At 40.7% G+C, this 24,804-nt stretch overlaps 1 protein-coding gene across 2 annotated transcripts in view; it reads left to right on the top strand.

Moving 5' to 3' along the window:
• GAL3ST1 (galactose-3-O-sulfotransferase 1) overlaps positions 1 to 24,804 on the top strand; it is an 89,734-nt gene that overhangs the window by 43,166 nt on the left and 21,764 nt on the right. Inside the window, exon 1 of one of the 2 annotated variants that reach the window (XM_053702210.1) lies at positions 12,908 to 13,039. The exons of the other annotated variant lie outside the window; for it this stretch is intronic. The gene's annotated coding sequence lies outside the window, so the exon portion shown is untranslated. Of the gene's footprint in view, positions 1 to 12,907; positions 13,040 to 24,804 lie in introns of those variants that run through there. 2 annotated transcript variants of the gene reach the window in all.

The raw sequence follows: 24,804 nt of genomic DNA, 5'->3' as shown, positions 1-24,804 counted from the left end.
TCAACCATCAGGGAGGAACTCTGAGTTCCTTAGCCATGAAGGAGGTGACTCGGATTGTTCAGAGGGCAGAAGCTCACAAGTGCTGTCTATCTGCCATCCACATTCCAGGAGTGGACAACTGGGAAGCAGACTTCCTGAGCAGACAGGCGTTTCATCCAGGAGAGTATGCTCTCCATCTGGAGGTGTTCTCCAGGTTAACCCTCAAATGGGGGGTGCCAGAATTGGATCTGATGGCGTCTCGGCAGAACACCAAGCTTCCAAGGTACGGTTCTAGGTTGAGGGATCCGCAGGCCACCCTGATAGATGCTCTGGCGGTTCCTTGGGATTTCAACCTTGCATACCTGTTTCCTCCATTTGCTCTCCTTCCATGACTCATTGCTCGTATCAAGCAGGAGAAAGCATCTATGATTCCTATAGCTCCTGCGTGGCCTCACAGGATCTGGTTTGCAGACCTAGTGGAGATGTTGTATCTTCCACCTTGGAGGTTGCCTCTGAGGAAGGATCTTTTAACTCAGGGTCCATCCCTTCACCCAAATCTCATTTCTTTGAATCTGACTGCTTGGAGATTGAACGCTTAGTCTTGTCTAAACGTGGTTTTTCTGAGTTGGTCATTGACACTTTGATTCAGGCTCATAAGCCTGTTACTAGAAGGATTTACCATAAGGTATGGCGTAAATACCTTTATTGGTGCAAATCCAAGGGCTTCTCTTGGAATAGGGTCAGGATTCCTAGAATTTAGGCTTTTCTCCAGGAAGGTCTGGAGAAGGGTTTGTCAGTCATCTGTTTTGTTGCATAAGCGTTTGGCAGACGTGCCAGATGTTCAAGTTTTTTTGTCAGGCCCTGGTTAAAATCTGGCCTGTGTTTAAGTCTGTTGCTCCTCCTTGGAGCTTTAACCTTGTTCTTAAAGTTCTCCAGCAGGCTCCGTTTAAGCCTATGCATTCCATAGATATTAAAGGGACAGTCAAGTAAAAAAAAAAAACTTTCGTGATTTAAATAGGGCATATAATTTTAAACAACTTTCCAATTTACTTTTATCACCAATTTTGCTTTGTTCTCTTGGTATTCTTAATTGAAAGCTAAACCTAAGAGGTTCATATGCTGATTTCTTAGACCTTGAAGGCCGCCTCTAATCTGAAAGCATTTTGACAGTTTTTCACCACTAGAGGGTGTTAGTTCATGTATTTCATATAGATAACATTGAGCTCACGGACGTGAAGCTCCTAGGAGTAAGCACTGATTATCTAAAATGCAAGTCTGTCAAAAGAACTGAAACAAGGGGGCAGTTTGCAGAGGCTTAGATACAAGGTTATTACAGAGGTACAATGTGTATTATTATAACTGTGTTGGTTATGCAAAACTAGGGAAAGGGTAATATAGGGATTATCTACCTTTTTAAAGAACAAAAATTCTGGTGTTGACTGTTCCTTTAAGTTATTATCTTGGGAGGTCTCAGAACTCTCAGCCTTGCAGTGTGATTCACCTTATCTTTCATGCCGATAAGGCGGTTCTTCGTACTAAGTTAGATTTCCTTCCTATGGTTTTTTCGTATAGAAATATTAATCAGGAAATTGTTGTTCCTTCTCTGTGTCCTAATCCTTCTTCTCATAAGGAGTGCTTGTTACACAACTTGGATGTTGTGCATGCTCTTAAGTTCTATCTGCAGGCAACTAAGGATTTTCGCCAGTCATCTGCCTTGTTTGTTTGTTTCTCTGGCAAATGTAAAGGTCAGAAGGCTACTGCTACTTCTCTTTCTCTCTGGTTGAGAAGTATTATTCGTTTAGCTTATGAGACTGCTGGTCAGCAGCCTCCTGAGAGAATTACAGCTCATTCCACTAGGGCTGCCTCCTCTTTGTGGGCTTTCAAAAATGAAGCTTCTGTGGAACAGATTTGCAAGGCTGCAACTTGGTCCTCTCTGCACACTTTTTCTACATTTTCTAAATTTGATACTTTTGCCTCAGCTGAGGCTTCCTTTGGGAGAAAGGTTCTTCAAGAGGTGGTGCACTCGGTTTAGGCCTGTCTGTCTTGTTATCCCTCCCTTGTCATCCGTGTCCTCTAGTTTGGGTATTGGTTCCCACTAGTAATTGAGGACGTTGTGGACTCACCATATCTTAGGAAAGAAAACAAAATGTATGCTTACCTGATAAATGTATTGCTTTCCGGATATGATGAGTCCACGACCCCACCCTTTTTGTTTTACGACAGTTATTTTGTCTAAACCTATGGCACCTCTACACCTTTGTGTTATTCCTTGTTCCATTTCCTTTTGGTCGAATGACTGGGGGTTATGGGTAGGGGAGTGACACTTAAAAGCTTGGCTTTGGTGTTCTTTGACTCCTACTGCTGGCCAGGAGTGATATTCCCACAATTGAGGACGCCATGGATTCATCATATCCGGAAATAAATAAATTTATCAGGTAAGCATAAATTTTGTTTATTTATTTATTTTCCGTCTTAATGGGAGGGAGAGTCCACTGCTTCATTCATTACTTGTGGGAATTAAGAACCTGGCCACCAGGAGGAGGCAAAGACACCCCAGCCAAAGGCTTTAATACCTCCCCCACTCCCCTCATCCCCCAGTCATTCTTTGCCTTTTGTCACAGGAGGTTGGCCGAGAAGTGTCTGAAGATTGGAGTAGTCTCTTATGGAGGGTAGTACTCTTCGAAATGGCACTGGAGTTTTAAGTAGTCCTGTCAGCCTCTCAGTGAGAGCTTGGGTAAAAATTAGAGTCAGGGGATGCAGGGAGAGTCTTTCTGCAAAACCATCCTGACTCATGATTAAAGGGACAGTAAACCTCAAAAATAATGTTGCAGAATTATATAACATTATATTAGCACAAACGTTATAAAACATAATATACCCTTTGAATTTAAAAAAAAAAAAGCTGTTTTACAGACCCGCTATCTGTGCTCTTCTGAGCGGGTCTGTTTTATTCACACAGCGCATCGGGCCAGCTGTATAGTCACAGCCCTGCCCGACCGCGCCATTATACACAGTGCAGCTCGCTCCTGCTGTCAGGCAGAGCAGGAGCGAGCTGCACTTAGTGTTATGGCGCGGTCGGGCCGGGCTGTGACTATACAGCTGGTCCAATGCGCTGTGTGAATAAAACAGACCCGCTAAGAAGAGCGCAGAGAGCGGGTCTGTAAAACAGCTGTTTTTTTTTTAATTCAAAGGGTATATTATGTTTTATAACGCTTGCGCTAATATAATGTTATATAATTCTGCACTATGTGCAGAATTATATAACATTAATTTTAAGGTTTACTGACACTTTAACAGCTCCTTAAGCAATCAGCGTTGATGAGTTTCACTGCCTGCTTTATTCACTCAAGTCCATGTCAGGAGCAATGCTACTACTTGAAGGGCCGTGTTCCTGTTCCACAGCATAGATTCTGGTAAGATTGTTTCATTTATACACATATGATAACGCTAGAAGACAGCGTCATAGTGTGTCTCCTTTTATCTGTATAGAATCAAGGGTTAATATCCTTGGATTATTGAACGGGGGGGATTTATGCATAATATCTTTATTGTGTTTGATGCTACATCATGTGTGAGATGAGGCTCTAGCAATGTGTGCCTCTTTTGGGGCGTTTTCTCTATAGGGAAGGGGCAGTCCTGCATGGCACTCCATGTGACCGGGTGTGGCCTCTCAACTTCCTCTTTCCTGATCGGCAATTGCGGGAGACATAACGGTTTCCCTGTGTCTGGGTCATAGGAGGTGGTGAGTGCCCCAGCCATTGGTGTATAAAGGTGCCATTTATTCTATCTATTCCATATTAAAGCATAAGCTATGGAGGACTCTGATATGTTAGAGGATACTCCCTCTTTAATTAAAGCTCATATCTGTGTTTATTGTGAGGAGGTTCATGTTGATCCGCCTGCTCAACTTTGTTCCACATGCTTTGATAAAATTGCAATATCTAAAAAGAACAAGATATTTAGTACTACTAAGCCGTCCACTTCTGAGGGTTCTCCATCCCGCTAGGTGCGTTCCCTACATTCATCTCCAATTACACATGTAGCTCCCCAAGGCCCTACTGATCCTTCCTTAGGAGGGGCCTCGTGGCCGCCAGTGTTCACTGCCCAGTTGCAAGAAGCGGTTTCTGCGGCCTTCCATGCCCTACCACACCCTACAAAGCGCAAGCGAAAGGAAAGACATAACCTTCCGTTCCAGGGGTCATTTACTCCATTTGAGGTCTCTGAGAGATTATCCGATGAGAAGGACACCTCTGATTCGTCGGAGGGCACTCTCTCTCGGACAGAATTGGCGTCTTCTAAACCTCCGGCTACGTAGGAGCCTGATTTTAAGTTTAAGATGGAGCATTTGCGCTTTTTACTAAAAGAAGTGCTTGCTAGGTTGGAGGTTCCGAAACCGAAACTTCCGGAAAAAACGTAGATCCCTAAACTAGATAGGGTTTACGAGGACATGGTGGTGCCTCAGACCTTTCCAGTTCCCATGAAGATGGCTACTATTATTAAGAATGAGTGGGAGAAGCTTAGCTCATCCTTTTCTCCCTCTTTTAAAAAGCTGTTTCCCGTCCCAAACTCTCAGCTTGAGTTATGGGGGGCCATTCCTAAGGTGGATGGTGCTATCTCCACGCTTGCTAAGCGACGACTTTTCCTCTCGAGGATAGTTTGTCGTTCAAAGAGCCCATGGGCAAGAAATTAGAATCCATGTTGAGAAAAATGTTCCAACTAACGGGGTTTGTTTTCCAACCAGCAGCGGCAATCGCTGTGGTGGCTGGAGCGACTACCTACTGGTGTGACGCACTGTCAGCTATGGTCGAGGTGGAGACTTCCCTCTAGGAGTGTGGCCTCTCAACTTCCTCTTTCCTGATCGGCAATTGCAGGAGACATAACGGTTTCCCTGTGCCCGGGTCATAGGAGGTGGTGAGTGCCCCGGCCATTGTTGTATAAAGGTGCCATTTATTCTATCTAATCTGTATTAAAGCATAAGCTATGGAGGACTCTAATATGTTAGAGGATACTCCCTCTTTAATTAAAGCTCATATCTGTGTTTATTGTGAGGAGGTTCATGTTGATCTGCCTGCTCAACTTTGTTCCACATGCTTTGATAAAATTGCAATATCTAAAAATAACAAGATATTTAGTACTACTAAGCGTCCACCTCTGAGGGTTCTCCATCTCGCGAGGTGTGTTCCCTACATTCATCTCCAATTACACATGTAGCTCCCCAAGGCCCTACTGATCCTCCCTCGGGATGGGCCTCCTGGCCGCCAGATTTGGCTGCCCAGTTGCAAGAAGCGGTTTCTGTGGCCTTCCATGTCTTACCACGCCCTGTGAAGCGCAAGCAAAGGGAAAGACATAGCCTTCTGTCCCAGGGGTCATCTACTCCATTGGAGGTCTCTGAGTGATTATCCGATGAAGAGGACGCCTCTGACTCATCGGAGGGCGCTCTCTCTGGGACAGAATTGGCGTCTTCTAAACCTCCGGTTATGGAGGAGCCTGATTTTAAGTTTAAGATGGAGCATTTGCACTTTTTACTAAAAGAAGTGCTTGCTACGTTGGAGGTTCTGGAGCCAAATTCTGGAAGAACCGTTGATCCCTAAACTAGATAGGGTTTACAAGGACAGGGTGGTGCCTCAGACCTTCCCAGTTCCCGTGAAGATGGCTACTATTATTAAGAATGAGTGGTAGAAGCTTGGCTCATCCTTTTCTCCCTCTTCCTCTTTTAAAAAGCTGTTTCCCGTCCCGGACTCTCAGCTTGAGCTATGGGGGGGCCATTCCTAAGGTGGATAGTGCTATCTCCATGCTCGCTAAGTGGATGACTATTCCTCTGGAGGATAGTTTGTGGTTTAAAGAGTCCATGGACTAGAAATTAGAATCCATGTTGAGAAAGATGTTCCAACTCACAGGGTTTGTTTTCCAACCGTCAGCGGTGATCGCTGCGGTGGCTGGAGCGGCTGCCTACTGGTGTGACGCACTGTCAGCTATGGTCGAGGACAACTGGGAAGCGGATTTCCTCAGCAGGCAATCGTTCCATCTAGGGGAATGGTCTCTCCATCCCAAGGTGTTTGCAGAGATCTGCATCAGATGGGGGATGCCAGAGATAGATCTCATGGCATCCAGACTCAACTTCAAGCTACCCAGATATGGGTCGGGCCCAGGGATCCCCAGGCAGAGCTGATAGATGCCTTGGCAGTACCTTGCGAGTTCAACCTAATTTACATCTTTCCACCATTGCCACTTCTCCCTCGAGTGGTGGCCCGCATCAAACAGGTGCAAGTCTCGACAATTCTGATTGCTCCATTGCCACGGAGGATGTGGTTTGCGGATCTGGTGGGAATGTCGTTGTCTCCTCAACAAGCACCTAAGCATACACGCCCAGCTGCTTTATAGCTCACCTTCATGATTGCTGAATTGCAACAGTGCAACTCTTGGTAGGGCCCCCTACCCATTTGTCTCTTAAACATAAATATACCTATGTTTATTGTACTACAGAATATGTTGACACTCTACAAATAACTAATAATAATAAAGGATACCAGAGAACAAAGCAAATTTGTCAATATAAGTAAATTGCAAAGTTGTTTAAAATTGTAAACTCTATATGAATTGTGAAAGAAAAAAATTGGGTTTCATGTCCGTTTCAGTGTATTAAGATTAAACTTAAGGATTCTTGTTTACTAAATTTAAATTAAAAAAAAATATTAGTCTTTTATTTTTCCTTTGCTAGAGTCTACCTTGACATGGTAGCAAGCTTGATATTTTTTTGGCCAAAGTATAAATATGGGGGGGAGGGGTTCTTTCAGGATAGTATTTTTCCCTGTAGAGAAGTTAACCCTTTCTACAGGAATGAGTTTATACACTCCATCACACGAAGGCCTGAGGACAGGTTTGAGAACCAGTGGTCTAAAGCAAACAACAGAAATATATTGTATTTACAAACTGTTTACTGTCTTCACCTCTAGACCTTCTATCCTGTAAGTTATTGATTTATACTTTCAACTAGCTTCAAAAAGTGCTTTTGCAATCTGCAGCAGACACCTCAGAGGGGTACACAGGGTTAAACATACAGGTTGCTAAGGGATAGTTATGCATGTGAGTTTTGTAGCAAGCAGTTACCTACTTAGCTGCAAATCATAATGAGCCTTTTTTTCTTTTCTTTTTCAAATAGATGCTTTATGCATCACAGTGTTTGATTTGGTTTGCTTCTGATCCTTATCAGTGCATTGTGTGTGATTGAATTGCTTGTTCATTCCAGTAGCAGGATATCCAATCCCTGCTGGTGTTTACTTGAGAGTGTGTGACACATGGTCAGTCTCTCTGTAGTTCCTTTCCGAACCTGTTCTTCAAGTACCTTAGATCTTACTTGACGTGTTTATTTTCTTTCCTTTATGGCCTCTTACATCTCTTCACCAAGATCTATCTATCTATCTATCTATCATCTATCCATATAATAATAATGCACATAAGTAAGAAATTGCAGTGGACCAATAATAAATTAAATATTTTTATATATATGAAAGAGGAAAGCAAGAAATAGAAAATAAATTGGTATTTAGGGCTGTGAATAATTTTGTGTTTGTGACCCCATGGAAAGCAATATTTTAAAAGGACCTCTCCAGACACCACTGATAATTTGTTGCTAACATTCAGAATTTGCAGTGCATTTCTGTAACAATTAGTTAACAAAATCATAAGAATCAATGTTTGCTATAAGATATCTAGAGAGTTATTTTACAAAATAGCAATCCTCATTTCCCACAAACATCTGTATTTTTGTACAGTAAATATACAGGGAGTGCAGAATTATTAGGCAAGTTGTATTTTTGAGGATTAATTTTATTATTGAACAACAACCATGTTCTCAATGAACCCAAAAAACTCATTAATATCAAAGCTGAATATTTTTGGAAGTAGTTTTTAGTTTGTTTTTAGTTTTAGCTATTTTAGGGGGATATCTGTGTGTGCAGGTGACTATTACTGTGCATAATTATTAGGCAACTTAACAAAAAACAAATATATACCCATTTCAATTATTTATTTTTACCAGTGAAACCAATATAACATCTCAACATTCACAAATATACATTTCTGACATTCAAAAACAAAACAAAAACAAATCAGTGACCAATATAGCCACCTTTCTTTGCAAGGACACTCAAAAGCCTGCCATCCATGGATTCTGTCAGTGTTTTGATCTGTTCACCATCAACATTGCGTGCAGCAGCAACCACAGCCTCCCAGACACTGTTCAGAGAGGTGTACTGTTTTCCCTCCTTGTAAATCTCACATTTGATGATGGACCACAGGTTCTCAATGGGGTTCAGATCAGGTGAACAAGGAGGCCATGTCATTACATTTTCTTCTTTTATACCCTTTCTTGCCAGCCACGCTGTGGAGTACTTGGACGCGTGTGATGGAGCATTGTCCTGCATGAAAATCATGTTTTTCTTGAAGGATGCAGACTTCTTCCTGTACCACTGCTTGAAGAAGGTGTCTTCCAGAAACTGGCAGTAGGACTGAGAGTTGAGCTTGACTCCATCCTCAACCCGAAAAGGCCCCACAAGCTCATCTTTGATGATACCAGCCCAAACCAGTACTCCACCTCCACCTTGCTGGCGTCTGAGTCGGACTGGAGCTCTCTGCCCTTTACCAATCCAGCCACGGGCCCATCCATCTGGCCCATCAAGACTCACTCTCATTTCATCAGTCCATAAAACCTTAGAAAAATCAGTCTTGAGATATTTCTTGGCCCAGTCTTGACGTTTCAGCTTGTGTGTCTTGTTCAGTGGTGGTCGTCTTTCAGCCTTTCTTACCTTGGCCATGTCTCTGAGTATTGCACACCTTGTGCTTTTGGGCACTCCAGTGATGTTGCAGCTCTGAAATATGGCCAAACTGGTGGCAAGTGGCATCTTGGCAGCTGCACGCTTGACTTTTCTCAGTTCATGGGCAGTTATTTTGCGCCTTGGTTTTTCCACACGCTTCTTGCGACCCTGTTGACTATTTTGAATGAAACGCTTGATTGTTCGATGATCACGCTTCAGAAGCTTTGCAATTTTAAGAGTGCTGCATCCCTCTGCAAGATATCTCACTATTTGTGACTTTTCTGAGCCTGTCAAGTCCTTCTTTTGACCCATTTTGCCAAAGGAAAGGAAGTTGCCTAATAATTATGCACACCTGATATAGGGTGTTGATGTCATTAGACCACACCCCCTCTCATTACAGAGATGCACATCACCTAATATGCTTAATTGGTAGTAGGCTTTCGAGCCTATACAGCTTGGAGTAAGACAACATGCATAAAGAGGATGATGTGGTCAAAATACTAATTTGCCTAATAATTCTGCACTCCCTGTAGTTGTAAGGCTGAGAAAACATTACTCTGGTTGTAACTTTATCCTGAATAATTAATACCAGAGTTATATAACTCGGTCTATTAAAGGGATATGAAACCCAAAATTTGTATTTAATTATTCAGAAAGCACCTACATTTTAAAACCACTTTCCAATTTACTTCTATTATCAATTTTGCTTTATTATCTTGATATCCTCTGTTGAAAGATCAGCAATGCACTACTGGGAGCTAGCTGAACACATTGGTAAGCCAATGACAAGAGGTATATATGTGCAGCCACCTATCAGCAGCTAGCTCCCAGCTCCTGAGCCTATATAGGTATGCTTTTCAACAAAGCATACCAAGAGAAGGAAGCAAATTAGATAACAGAAGTAAATAAGAAAATGTATGCTCTATTTGAATCATGAAGGAAAACGTTTGTGTTTCGTCTAAATTTAACTCCATCTTATCTATTTGTTCTTTCTTACATCTTTCTGCACATTTTTTTCTGGTAGACTTAAAGGGACATGAAACCCAAATTTGTCTTTCATTATTCAAATAGAGCATAACTTTTTAAATAACTTTCTACTTTACTTCTATTATCACATTTTCTTTGTTCTCTTTGTGGCCCTGATATTTGAAACATCATTAGAGCAATGGGAAAAAGCCTTTATGGCCTCGCCATGCTCGCAGCCTGGTAATATATTCCAAAAAAAGGGGGCTTAACCGCTTAATGGCGATGTGTCTCCCACAGGAAATAATAGGGATTGCAGATTCAGCAAAATTCCACCAACATTGCCACTTGTCAGCACTATCAGCTGTCAGGAGAGAGGGGGTGTATTCAAAGTGTTCCTACACAGCACATACAGTGCGTCTACACAGCACATACAGTGCGTCTACACAGCACATACAGTGCGTCTACACAGCACATACAGTGCGTCTACACAGCACATACAGTGCGTCTACACAGCACATACAGTGCGTCTACACAGCACATACAGTGCGTTCACTGAAACAAAGAGGTTTTTTGTGTAGGAACACTTCAAACAATACATGCGTAACCTTACTTTTACTAAACTTATACTACCTGCCTCACACTGGAAATATCGCCACCTTTCCAAATATGGCTGAAAAACCTATACCTGCAGGGCAGCGATTGGAAGATATCGCACTACTGGTGATGTGTCCCCAATAAAATGCAAGCTACTCTCCTGGAACGCCCAGCAAACTCCCACTGAACGCCTATATCTACATCATGTTTCCGATCTACCTTACTATTAAAGACAAAAAAAATAAAATATATATATATATGGTCTGATGAAGGGGTGATTGATCCCCGAAACTTTACTTTTTTGTGCTAAATAAAGCACCTTTTCTAAAAATCCAGTGAGTGCAAGTTTCATCTATTCTGTATCGAACCGTGCCTGCACCCTGGTAGATGCCTTTTAAGTGAGAGTGCGCTTTCTCTGCTTTATTATATATATATATATATATACAGTATATATATATATATATATATATATATATATATATATATGTGCAATGTTTCATGTATATGCATTTTCTTGTATAATGCATATTATTTTAATTATTGTATTACATTTAAACAGCTGTGTTTTTTTGCATGTTTTTGTTTTTTTAACAATAATATTTATTTTTCGTTATATAAATATGTTCTAAAAGACAGTGGCAACTTTATAGTTTTACATAACTGCATAATGTTTAACTTTGCAAAGCTACCGACTTTTATAACAAAATTATTTAATGAAAAATAAATATTATTGTAAAAAAAAAAAAAAAAAAAGAGAATTAAAAAAACGGCTGTTTAAATTCAAGTCAATAATTAAAACAATATGCATTATACTTTGTATATACATATAATGGACCACTTGAGATGGACTCACCCTTTGTTTAAAATCAGGGATGTAAGCTAAAGAGCATGCACATTTCTGGAGCACTACATTCAGTAGTAATATAAGGAAGCACTTGTTTACAGAAAGGGTGATTGATTCATGAAATAAACTTCCACAAGAGGTAGTAATGACAAACACGGTGGGGGACTTTAAAAATGCCTGGGATAATCTAAATCTAGATGAAGACTTCGCCGTCTGGATGTCCTGACTTCAGAAACTGTAAGTGGATCGTCAGGGGTTAGTGTTAGGTTTTTTTAAACTTTTTTGGGGTGTTTTTTTTTTTTTTTGATTAGGGTTTGGGGGTTCTTAAAAGAGCTAAATGCCCTTTTCAGGGCAAAAAAAAGAGCTGAATGCCCTTTTAAGGGCAAAGTCCATACAAATGCCCTTTTCAGGGTAATGAATTAGGTTTTTTTATTTTGGGGGGTTGGTTTTACTGTTGGGGGTCTTTGTATTTTTTTTCTGGTAAAAGAGCTGATTTATTTAGGGCAATGCCCTACAAAAGACAATTTTAAGGGCTATTGGTAGTTTATTGTAGGCTAGGTTTTTTTATTTTGTGGGGGCTTTTTATTTTTATAGGGCTATTAGATTAGGTGTAATTGTTTTTATTTTGGATAATTTCGTTTGTTATTTTTTGTAATTTAGTATTTCTTATTTTTTGTAATTGTAGATTTAATTTTTTTTAGTAGTGTTAGGTTTTTTTAATGTGTAATTTAATTGATTTAATTGATAGTTATTTTAATTTTAGTATAATAGAAATGTTAGTTTACTTTATAGTTTAAACTTAATTTTGTAATCACCAAGGTAAGTTTTCATTTATTTTAAGATAGGGATCTTGTAATTTGAATTTAAAGTTAGGGGGCTGTTAGGTTTAGGGGTTAATAGATTAATTTAGTTTTTTGAGATGTGGGGGGCTGTCGGTTTAGGGGTTAATAGGTTTATTTTGTGGCAGTGATGTGGGAGGCCAGAGGTTTAGGGGTTTATATCTTTATTATAGTGTGGGCGATGTCAGGGAGTGGTGGAATAGGGATTAAAAACTTTATTATAGTGTTGACGATGTCAGGGAGCGGCGGAATAGGGGTTAATACATTTTATTAGTGGCGGCAATGTGGGTAAGCGGCAGATTAGGGGTTAATAGGTTTAATATAGTGTTTGCAATGCGGGAGGGTGGCAATTTAGAGGTTAATAGGTAGTTTATGGGTGTTAGTGTACTTTGTAACACTTTAGTTATGAGTTTTGCGTAACAGTTTTGTGGCGCAAAACTCATAACTACTGGTCTCAGATTGCGGTATGGATCGTGTCGGTATAGGCTGTAACGCAAGCATTTTAGCCTCACCCCAAAACCTGCAATGGCAGGGCTATGGAAATCCCAAGCAGAAACGTCATTTTTTGAGTGCGGGACTGACGTTGCATTACAACCCAAATGCAAAACTTGTAATCTAGGTGATATTTAATTACTGCTCTTTCAAATGCAGATTGAAAATTAAGTTTTAATGATGCTTTATTGTTTTGTATTATGTGCAGCTGTCAGCTGTGCATGGGACCATTTGTTATGGACAAATTAGACTCAGAGGAATTCAATCTGTGTTGTGTATACTCGTCTGCTGTACAGAAACCTGCCCAAAGCAAGGTGTGATATGGAGGAGGGGCGATCAGACACAGGACAGTGAAACAGCATAGAAGATCAGTGTGGCTACCAAGATGGAGGGCATTATGGTTCACTTACTGTCTGTTTCACTCTGCTTATTATTAAAGAGACATCTGCAACAATAGTGTGTGACAGAAAATGCTGCTATAGCCCTCTGACAATGTGCTTAGCCACTGATTGGTAAGTACACTCTTTTACTAGGTATGGAGTCTACCCAGCAAATAGCACCAGTGTAACTTCTGCATGAGTTGCCATTCTCAGTATTAAAGAAGGGTCTGTGTTTGAAACTGTTGGACAACTATTGCTATTGACATTTCTTATGCAGTTATGTAAATATAGGTGGGGACTCGGAGTATAACTGCAAGAATAGGAATCTGTGTGTCATTATGGGTTTTTGTGTATTTTACTGTGAGTTTGGCCCTGTGTAAATTTATCTGGGTCATTGTGTGTTTATGCTGCAATGAGTGTGAGTGAAACCACGTGTAGTAATCTGTAGGTTAGTGACATATGAATGCAAGTGTGTGTTAGCTTGAAAGTGCACCTAAAGTATACGCACAGGTCATTGCATGGTAGTGGCTAGTTTGGATAGTTTGGAAGCGCTAAAAAAGCCAAAGGGGTGTCTGGAGATCAATATATAAATATAGATTTGCACAATATAAACGGTAATACACTTGTAGTTAAATTAGAATAATTTAATAAGAATAAGCAGATTATAAACAATCATATAATTTAGTAGACAATTCGGTTAAAACAGATTGCGGGGGACGTCTCCCTTTAAAACAATAATACCTCTATAGAAATTTCATATAAAAATACCAAATGACTAAGTTCTCACTAAAATAGAACGAAAGATTAATAAAAACAAGTTAAATTGACTACGTACAGCTAAGCGCTAATTCCACTTTATATATTCAGATTATAAAAGAACACAGTCTGTTTAAATTTCTCTCAGATATGTGTCAAATCGATAAAATGTTCCTTAGCACTGAGGCTAGTTTGACACAATAGGTAAAATGTATCTTATCACAGAGGCTAATTTTTGACAGAATAGACAGATGCAGTCTTATGTTATAAAGTGTCTTTTGTCTGCAGATTATAAGATGCCCTTAGTTATTTCGATTTGCAAATGCTGTATAGGACATAGGCTTACCGGATCTTCTGACACATTCAGGCCTTGTTTCCATTGAGGTGGTAAAGTTTGGAAACTGGGTGTAAAACCATTTATCTCCATTAACGTCAATAGAGAATTTTTATGTTTCCAAACTTTACCAACTCAATGGAAACAAGGCCTGAATGTGTCAGAAGATCCGGTAAGCCTATGTCCTATACAGCATTTGCAAATCGAAATAACTAAGGGCATCTTATAATCTGCAGACAAAAGACACTTTATAACATAAGACTGCATCTGTCTATTCTGTCAAAAATTAGCCTCTGTGATAAGATACGTTTTACCTATTGTGTCAAACTAGCCTCAGTGCTAAGGAACATTTTATCAATTTGACACATATCTGAGAGAAATTTAAACAGACTGTGTTCTTTTATAATCTGAATATATAAGGTGGAATTAGCGCTTAGCTGTACGTAGTCAATTTAACTTGTTTTTATTAATCTTTCGTTCTATTTTAGTGAGAACTTAGTCATTTGGTATTTTTATATGAAATTTCTATAGAGGTATTATTGTTTTAAAGGGAGATGTCCCCCGCAATCTGTTTTAACCAAATTGTCTACTAAATTATATGATTGTTTATAATCTGCTTATTCTATAATCTGCTGTATTACCGTTTATATTGTGCAAATCTATATTTATATATTGATCTCCAGACACCCCTTTGGCTTTTTTAGCGCTTCCAAACTATCCAAGTTGTCTTTTTTCTGTGTATATTTGGTTAACTTTAGGGAAGGTAACCTGTAAAGGAGCTTAGGGGTATTATACTGGGCGCTGGAACTTATCACTTCTTTATGGCAATTTTTATGATAGTGGCTAGCCATTGCTATTAGAGATGGCATTTTGTGCATGGCCGAAAAAGGAAGAATAATTTACCAATTGCCACAAGCTGGGATTCTCCTAACCCTTATGTTAAACAGTCATATTACATATTGTTTGGTAAAGTAAACCTAGCGCATGTTGAAATGAGAGCGTTTACTAAAAACTTCCTAAACATAATTGTTTCTTTTGTATTTTAATTGTCAATGACTAGCCCCTCAATGCCTCTTATCTTAAAGATAAGGTCATTTTATATTGCAATTTTTATAGTATAACTGGCATTGCTACTTTCTTTTGAGGAAAAAAGGAGGTCTGTGGATTAGCACAAAAATGGCTACCCTGAAAAAAAGAGAGGTTAGTTCCAAAATACCTCTGAACAATAACTATTAAAAACCAAATACAGGGTGCGCTAATGAAAGCTGCTAATATAGAGGATAGAATAAAACTAACAAATGCAGAGTTAGTATTAAAAAACGAATGATGTTTATACCATAAAATATATTTTAATATATATAAATGAACCCTAATACATGTAAACTAACATTTGAAATACATAATATGTAAAATATAAAAAGAAAAAATATAAAACCACCGGTGGAAAAAATATCAGGGGAACGAAATGAGAGTCCGTGGTAGGCTTTAAAAATGTATCCAAATCAAAGTTCATTGGTTAAAAATGCAAATGAAAAAATGTATAAAAATCAATTGAGAGCATGGAAAGCAGCTGAGTCAGTCTATGTGGCTGTATCAATGTAACTTTGCATCAATGTTAGACTTGGTAGTAGAAAAAGGCTACACCAGCTGAAACGCGTTGATCCGCAACACTGTGATTGTTTTTACTACCAAGTCTAACTTAACATACAGAGCGCTCTGTTGTTTTCTATTCTGAACTCTACAAAAACAATCCCAACTGCAATGTAACATTGTTTCCCATCTCACAACACCAAGCCTGGCTAACTGTGACTCTTAGAATCTGCAGACATCTCTTACACGCTGATCTACAGACCACCCGGTAATCCGTGCATCTGATTGGAACAAATCATCACGTGACCCCGCACACGCTGCACAATCCGGCAAACCACAGTACACGCTGGAGCGATACTGTTCACCTGAAAGGTAATTTCCTATCTATCAAGGGTCTAACGTGTTCACATCGGACTTACTACACTTGTACACGGAGAAGCATAACAGAAAATAGCTTCGTATTCTGGGTGAGTCTAACTTGTAAGACGAATCATTTATGGCACTGACTTTTCCATTTTGATGCAGATTGTCCTTTCAGCCACCCACGGAACTTTTATTTCGAATGTTACATTGATGCAAAGTTACATTGATACAGCCACATAGACTGACTCAGCTGCTTTCCATGCTCTCAATTGATTTTTATACATTTTTTCATTTGCATTTTTAACCAATGAACTTTGATTTGGATACATTTTTAAAGCCTACCACGGACTCTCATTTCGTTCCCCTGATATTTTTTCCACCGGTGGTTTTATATTTTTTCTTTTTATATTTTACATATTATGTATTTCAAATGTTAGTTTACATGTATTAGGGTTCATTTATATATATTAAAATATATTTTATGGTATAAACATCATTCGTTTTTTAATACTAACTCTGCATTTGTTAGTTTTATTCTATCCTCTATATTAGCAGCTTTCATTAGCGCACCCTGTATTTGGTTTTTAATTGCTACTTTCTTACACAGTGATTGCTTGATCAGTGCAGGAAGTGGTCACAGCAAACGTGATTAAAAAAAACACATGTACAGAGGGCCACAAGTACCCCCAACAGGGCAGGTTTAAATGATAGCTGAACCAGTGCACAGGTTACATAATCAGGTGATGGGTGAGAGCAAGTTAGTAACCACTGAGTTACTGATCAGCTGATTACTTCACCTGTGCACTGATTCAGCTATAATGAAAACCTGGCCTATTGGGGGTACTTGAGGACCATTGTTGAGAAACACTGCACTAAAGCACCAGCGGAAATGTATTGATTACCTGGAGAATAAAGCACACATACTCTGCTCACTGACACCCACCCACACACACATACACTCTGCTCACATACACACTCACACAATTCTGTGGCATAGTGCCAGTTACTAAGCAAATAGAATGATCCCCAATCTCTTCTCTACTCACTACTGTATTGTAAAAATAGAAATAATTTACCATACAAGTTTTACACAAAGGACAAGTTATCAATACTGCCAACACAGCTGCTGCAATATGGTGTTCAAGAAACGCACGTGCACATCCCACTTAGGTATGCTCTTCAACAAAGGATACCAAAAGAATGAGGTACATTGTGCAATTTCTATCTGAATGATGGAAATGTAATTATGACTCATGTTCCTTTCAAAAACTAATTTGATTTGCTGACATGGGGCCAGTAACAGTTGATGCTAATTCTCAAAATATAAATAACTAGAAAAGTCTATTAAAATAGCATGCTCTACCTCAATCATGAAAGTTTAATTTTAAATGTCTCCTTTTGACTATGTGTTTAACCAGTTACTTTACAGTGGCATTATTTCTAAAAACATTTAACTGCAATCATTACATATAGTTTTTAAATGACTCATTATCTCCTTTTATTAATATAAACGTGTATAAAAGCAGCACATATTAAAAGCACAATGCAACAGCTTTCAATTGATTTGTGAATTACAAGTTAACAGCAGTCTATAAATAAATGGAGACACAGAGAAAAATAAAAATAGATACTGCATCCTCTGACTGAACAGACATAACATATATGGAGTTTGTACCTAATTAAATCAAATAACCATGAAAAAGAGAGGCTTAGCAATATTCAATGTCAAAAACTTTAATTTAAATAATGTGGACACTGCACACTTAACTTCAAACTATGGGTTTTAAATGATGGATTTAAACTTGAATTGACCCTTTGACTTCCTATGAGTATTAGGTTATGCTCACTTACTGTCCCCCTGTCAATGAGCTGTATCTGAACACAATTTGTGAATCACAAGAGATGTAGAATACTACTTTACTCTTCTGCTTGGGTTATGCTCACTTACTGTCCCCCCTGTTAATGAGCTGTATCTGAACACAATTTGTGAATCACAAGAGATGTAGAATACTACTTTACACTTCTGCTTGGGTTATGCTCACTTACTGTCCCCCCTGTTAATGAGCTGTATCTGAACACAATTTGTGAATCACAAGAGATGTAGAATACTACTTTACTCTTCTGCTTGGGTTATGTTCACTTACTGTCCCCCCTGTTAATGAGCTGTATCTGAACACAATTTGTGAATCACAAGAGATGTAGAATACTACTTTACTCTTCTGCTTGGTGTCATCTGTTCTTAGGTTACCTCAGCTTCCAGTTGTGTCACATGACCCTGCTCACTGCATCTTCCTTCTGATTATTCTATATATCCTTCACTTGCTAGGAGGCATCAAGAGGGGTGCCTCCTATTGGTCCCAATTTTTGCTGCTAATATATTGACAGAACACAGGTGGCGCTGCAGCACAGCTTTTCCTTTGACCCATGTACTGCAATGGAGAGAAGCTTTCCTGTACCTGCCTCTCCATAGCATTACATGGGGGTGGAAATATTTTTTTTTGACTTTTTTTTTTGTTTTAATTAAAATTTAATTAAGCTTTGGCCACATATGGCAGGGTAGGCACTGCCTCCCCTGCCTCCTATGAGTGCACGTCCCTGATATATATATATATTAGGGCTGTGCGATTTACCGCGGATGACTTTTCAGCGTAAACCGAATAACATGCTGCACATGATCAATAATCATTTGGCTCCTCACAGTGGCGCTGCTATAGTGACTGTATGCATGGAACTGACTATCTTAGCGCAGATAGGTGCATCTGATCGGTAGTATTGCAAGTGGCAACTCAGCAGAGACACGATTAGAACTCAGTGCTTTGGGTCCTCCTGTTTGTTAGTGCAAGATAAACATGTGAGTACCCCTTATACTAGCTAAGCTCTCACACTAGCGCACAGCACAGACTCCTAATAAAAGTTCAGAAGGCAGCTACTGATCAGTTTTAGCACCAGTGTTCTAAGGTAAATGGTATACCACATCTGTTGGCGCTCTACAAATCTGTTGGCGCTCTACAAATCGGAATCTGTTGGCGCTCTACAAATAACCGATAATAATATACCATAGGAATGTATATACCACGTTACTTCTGGTGACGTAGTATCAGCTGTTGGAGCGGTGTGGCGCACAATGAACGCCGCATGCGCACAAGGTCTGTGTAATTTGTGACAGGAGCTGTCGTGTTGAGCAGCCAGAATACTGCTGGAAAATATATTTATAGCATGCTAATGAGCGCTGTGAGAGTTTGCACATTAGTGGGGATCAGTAAGACAGCTTCATGCCAACAATGTGTTCAGCAGTACTGTGAAGTTTGTGCCTTGCAGAGCTTATGATCCTTATGCCTATTACCTACATTAGCTGACAGTTCTATTGTGAGGAGCATTTTATTGTGCTCCTCACAATAGAGCTGACGTTAACGCCAATGAGAAGCATGGGATCATGTCACTCCTATGCGCGCTGCCGCGATCCCATGCTGAAGACAAGGCTAATGGCACACATGCTGTTCACATGAGCGCGCATAGCCAGAGCATCAGCTGTTTGGAGGAGGTTGAGCCTCTTGCACATGCGCATTGAGCGCAACACCCCTCCAGCAGCTGAGTCACGTGACCTAAAGTGACGTGGTATACACATTCCTATGCAGTATACCATTTTCTTTAGAACACCGGGTGTGTGGGGACCTGACAAGGCATGAGTGCTGTCTGACTGCTCTGGGAGGGTGGGACAGATGGAGCACAGTGAAAAGAAGCTTTGTTGATCTAGGTAAGGCCACATGTTGTCTATCTGAGCGGTTTTAGCAGCAGGAGCTGCAGCAGCATTAATTCAGCTTGTTTGTTTTGACAAATTTATAGCAGCATTTCCCTGCCCTCCCCCCCTGCTCCTTATATGTGTTTAGGTGAATGACCCTTAACCCATTGAGGGCTTGTAATATGTGAGTCTCATCGGTGGGAATAAGAAAGCACATCATAGCAGTTTTGTATTCCTCATACTTTAGTACTTACAGGTCAGTTATGCTGCGCTTACATACCTCACATATGTATACTTCCTATTTGCAGGAACATTTTTACAGTGCCTGAAACCAAATAAGCCTCACAGGGCCCAAGTCCTACAAAAAAAAAGTGTGGGAACTCACCAAGACTTCCATCATCCCTAACAATTAATATTGTTTCATTTATATATATATATATATATATATATATATATATATATATATATATATATATATATATATATACTAGTCCTAAAGCCCGTGTACACTGGCCAATTTTTTAGGTACAGCGGTTCCAACCCTTGCTCCCTCTCTTTCCCCCCTCTCTTTTGCGCTCTCTCTCTCTCCCCCCCTCTCTTTTGAGTTCTCTCTCTCCCCCTTATTTTGCACTCTCCCCCTCTTTTGCTCTCTCTCTCTCCCCTTTTTTGCTCTCTCTCTCCCCTCTTGTGCTCTCTCTCCCCCCTCTTTTGCTCTCTCTCTCCCACCTCTTTTGCTCTCTCTCCCCTCTTTTGCTCGCTCTCTCTCTTCCCCCCTCATCTGCTCTCTCCCCCCTCTTGCTCTCTCTCGCCCTCTTTTGCTCTCTCTCTCCAGTATTTTGCTCTCTCCCCCCTCTTTTGCTCTCTCCCCCCTCTTTTGCTCTCTCTCTCCCCCCTCTTTTGTGCTCTCTCTCCTCCCCTCTCTTTTGCTCTCTCTCCCCCTCTCTTTTGCTCTCTCTTCCCCTATCTTTTGCTCTCTCCCCCTCTCTTTTGCTCTCTCTTCCCCTCTTTTGCACTCTCTCTTCCCCTCTTTTGCACTCTCTCCCCCTTCTCTTTTGCGCTCTTTCCCCCTCTCTTTTGCACTCTCTCCCCCTCTTTTGTGCACTCTCTCTCCCGCCTCTCTTTTAAACTCTCTCTCCCCCCTCTCTTTTGAGCTCTCTCTCCCCCCTCTCTTTTGAGCTCTCTCTCTCCCCCCACTCTTTTGCGCTCTCTCCCCCCTCTTTTTTGCGCTCTCCCCCTCTTTTTTGCGCTCTCTCCCCCTCTCTTTTGTGTTTTCCCCCCCTTGCGCTCTCTCCCCCTCTTTTTTGCGCTCTCTCCCCCTCTTTTTTGCGCTCTCTCCCCCTCTCTTTTGTGCTCTCTCTCTCCCTCTTTTGCACTCTGTCTCCCCCTTCTCTTTTGTGCTCTCTCCCCCTCTTTTGCGCTCTCTTTTAAACTCTCCCCCCTGTCTTTTGCGCTCTCTCTCCCCCCTCTCTTTTGCGCTCTCTCTCCCCCCTCTCTTTTGCGCTCTCTCTCCCCCCTCTCTTTTGAGCTCTCTCTCTCCCCCTCTCTTGTGCTCTCTCCCCCTCTCGCGCTCTCTCCCCCTCTCTTTTGCGCTCTCTCTCTCTCTCCCTCTTTTGCGTTCTCTCTCCCACCTCTCTTTTAAGCTCTCTCTCCCCCCTCTCTTTTGAGCTCTCTCCCCCCTCTCTTTTGAGCTCTCTCCCCCCCCCCTCTCTTTTGAGCTCTCTCTCCCCCCTCTCTCTCCCCCTCTTTCTCTCCCACGCTCTTGTGCTCTCTCTCCCTCTTTTTCTCTTCCCCCCTCTTCTGCTCGCTGTCTCTCCCGCCGGCCACGCCCCTCCCGTGCGCACCCGCGAGACCACGCCCCCTCGTCACGCCCGCCGGCCACGCCCCTCTGTCACGCCATCGACCACGCCCCCATCACGGCACGCCCGACGCCGGTCACGCCCCCACCAGGCAGCTTCCGCAGTGCGCACTACTCTGCAGCTGAAGGCCAGGTGTGTTTGTCCGCGCAGTCTCTACTGCGCATGACAGCTTTAGACAAACACACTTGGCCTTGGCCTTTTATAATATAGGGGGCGCGATCCGATATAGATCGCAGTTTGCGGCGCAAGCGAGGAGACCGGCGTCGCCCGCAGTTTCAGCTCGCAACTCGAGCCATCCCATATAAGACGCCGTCAGATGCTAACGTGCCGTAAGTCTCACAAACCAGCGATGTCCAGAAATCTGCGTAAGTACAAATTTCTGGCGTCGCCAGTGACTTGCGGCACGTTAGAAACTGCCGGCGCCTATAAAACCTGACTAAAGTTTAAAACACCCGCACTGTCTAACACGCCTCCCTAACATAGCCCGCACTGTCTAACACGCCTCCCTAACATAGCCCGACACGTCTAACCCTCTATCCGCTATCCCCCCTCACTAGCCTAACAATAAAAAAGCTATTAACCCCTAAACCGCCGCTCCTTTACCCCGCCGCAACCTAATAAAGTTATTAACCCCTAAACCGCCGCTCCCGTACCCCGCCGCCAGCTATATTATATCTATAACCCCCTAAAGTGAGCCCCTAACACCGCCGCCATCTATATTAAAATTATTAACCCCTAATGTAAGCCCCTTACACCGCCGCCATCTCTATTAAAATGATTAACCCCTAATTTAATCTACCTACCCCGCCGCCAGCTATATTATCTATATTAACCCTAAGTATATTATAGTTAATATAGGTATTACATTATATATATTAACTATATTAACCCTAATTATATTAGGGTTAATATAGTTAATATAGTTACTATAGTATTTATATTAACTATATTAACTCTATCTAACCCTAACACCTCTAACTAAATTCTTATTAAATTAATCTAATTCATTTATAAACTAAAATATTCCTATTTAAATCTAAATACTTACCTATAAAATAAACCCTAAGATAGCTACAATATAATTAATAATTACATTGTAGCTATGTTAGGGTTAATATTTATTTTACAGGTAAATTGTTAATTATTTTAACTAGGTATAATAGATATTAAATAGTTATTAACTATTTAATATCTACCTAGTTAAAATAATTACCCAATTACCTGTAAAATAAATCCTAACCTAAGTTACAAATACACCTACACTATCAATAAATTTAATAAACTACAAACATCTATCTAAAAATACAATTAATTTAACTAAACTAAATTACAAAAAAAAACAAACACTAAATTACAAAAAATAAAAAAAAGATTACAAGATTTTTAAGCTAATTACACCTATTCTAAGCCCCCTAATAAAATAATAAACCCCCAAAATAAAAAAAATTCCCTGCCCTATTCTAAATTCAACAAATTTCAAAGCTCTTTACCTTACCAGCCCTTAAAAGGGCCTTTTGTGGGGCATGCCCCAAAGAATTCAGCTCTTTTGCATTCAACAAATACAATCCCCCCCCCATTACAACCCACCACCCACATACCCCTATTCTAAACCCACCCAAACCCCCCTTAAAAAAGCCTAACACTACCCCCCTGAAGATCTCCCTACCTTGTCTTCACCACACCGGGCCGAACTCCTGATCCGATCCGGGCGATGTCGTCCTCCAAGCGGCAAAGAAGAATTCTTCCTCTGGCGATGTCATCCTCCAAGCGGCAAAGAAGAATTCTTCCTCCGGCGACGTCTTCCTCCAAGCGGCAGCAAAGTCTTCATTCTTCCGGCGGCATCTTCAATCTTCTTTCTTCGCTCCGCCGCCGCGGAGCATCCATCCCGGCCGACTGCTGAACTTGGAATGAGGTACCTTTAAATGACGTCATCCAAGATGGCGTCCGCCGAATTCCGATTGGCTGATAGGATTCTATCAGCCAATCGGAATTAAGTTAAAAAAATCTGATTGGCTGATTGAATCAGCCAATCAGATTCAAGTTCAATCCGATTGGCTGATCCAATCAGCCAATCAGATTGAGCTCGCATTCTATTGGCATTCTATTGGCTGTTCCGATTTTTATCGGATCGACCCCAGGATATATATATATATATACATACAGACACACACTGTATTTATATTATGTATATAATCTATAGACTTTGGTTAATGAAATTAAGTTAAATACCATAAAGCGTTGAATGGTAGCCTTTAGGCCTGAGACGACTCCTCTGTCACAGAGTTTCACCCACTTAAGGTGCAATAGTTCTATTTCTGCGGAGGGAAGCTAAATAACCCCAGAGCAAGCCACACAGAAATGTAAGCACCATGTGTATAAAAGATAATAAAGATAATATTCATAACAGGGGTGATAACATGGCAGGACAGCTGACAGTCTTACATTTAGTGTATTGTAGGAGGTGTTACTGTCCATTACTAGAGCTTCTCATATCCCTCTAACCAGACTGTGGTCCACTTCCTCCCACCAACAGCAGCAGTGTTTATCAAAGTGTTTCTGTTCTCTGTTCAGAGGGAACTTAGTTCCTCTTGCAAAAATAGTGCAGGAACTCCCTTCCCATGCGTTCCCACCCGACTTGACCTCTGAAGCCCCATCTAAATGAAAGATTTTAGATACTACTTAGTTGTCCCTTCTGTATTAAACAAATGTGTATGTTATGCTTATTAGTACTTGAAAGTGCATACTTAGTGTGTATGTTGTGTATCTACATGTATGTGCATGCTGTGAAATGTGTCTGGTGTCTGCATCTATGTGATGCTGTGTATGTGGTATGTGTATGTTGTGTGTCTGCATGTATGTGAATGCTGTGTACTGTGTCTGTGTGTATGCTGTGTATATAGTTTGTCTGTCTCTGTCTGTCTGTATGTGCATGCTGTGTAGTGTGTGTATGTTGAATGTCTGCATGTATGTGGTGTATGTTGTGTGTCTGCATGTATGTGTAAATGGTGTGTGTATGTTTAGAGTCTGCATGTAAGTGAATGCTATGTAGTGTATGTATGTTGAGTATCTATACGTATACGTGTATGCTTTGTAGTATGTGTTGCTGTGTGGGTGCTTGTTTTTTGTATGCTCTGCAGTGTGTGTTTGTATGATGTGTGTTGCTCTGTGGTTGAGACTGTGTCTGTGTATATGTGTGTATGCTGTATATGTTTTTGAGTACTTTAATATATAAATTTGGAAATGTTGGGAGGTATTGTAT

This window comes from Bombina bombina, chromosome 2, assembly GCF_027579735.1.
Source record: "Bombina bombina isolate aBomBom1 chromosome 2, aBomBom1.pri, whole genome shotgun sequence".
Lineage (NCBI taxonomy): Eukaryota > Metazoa > Chordata > Amphibia > Anura > Bombinatoridae > Bombina > Bombina bombina.
Note: the sequence above shows the minus strand (reverse complement) of the source record. Positions and strands in the feature narration are given on the sequence as shown.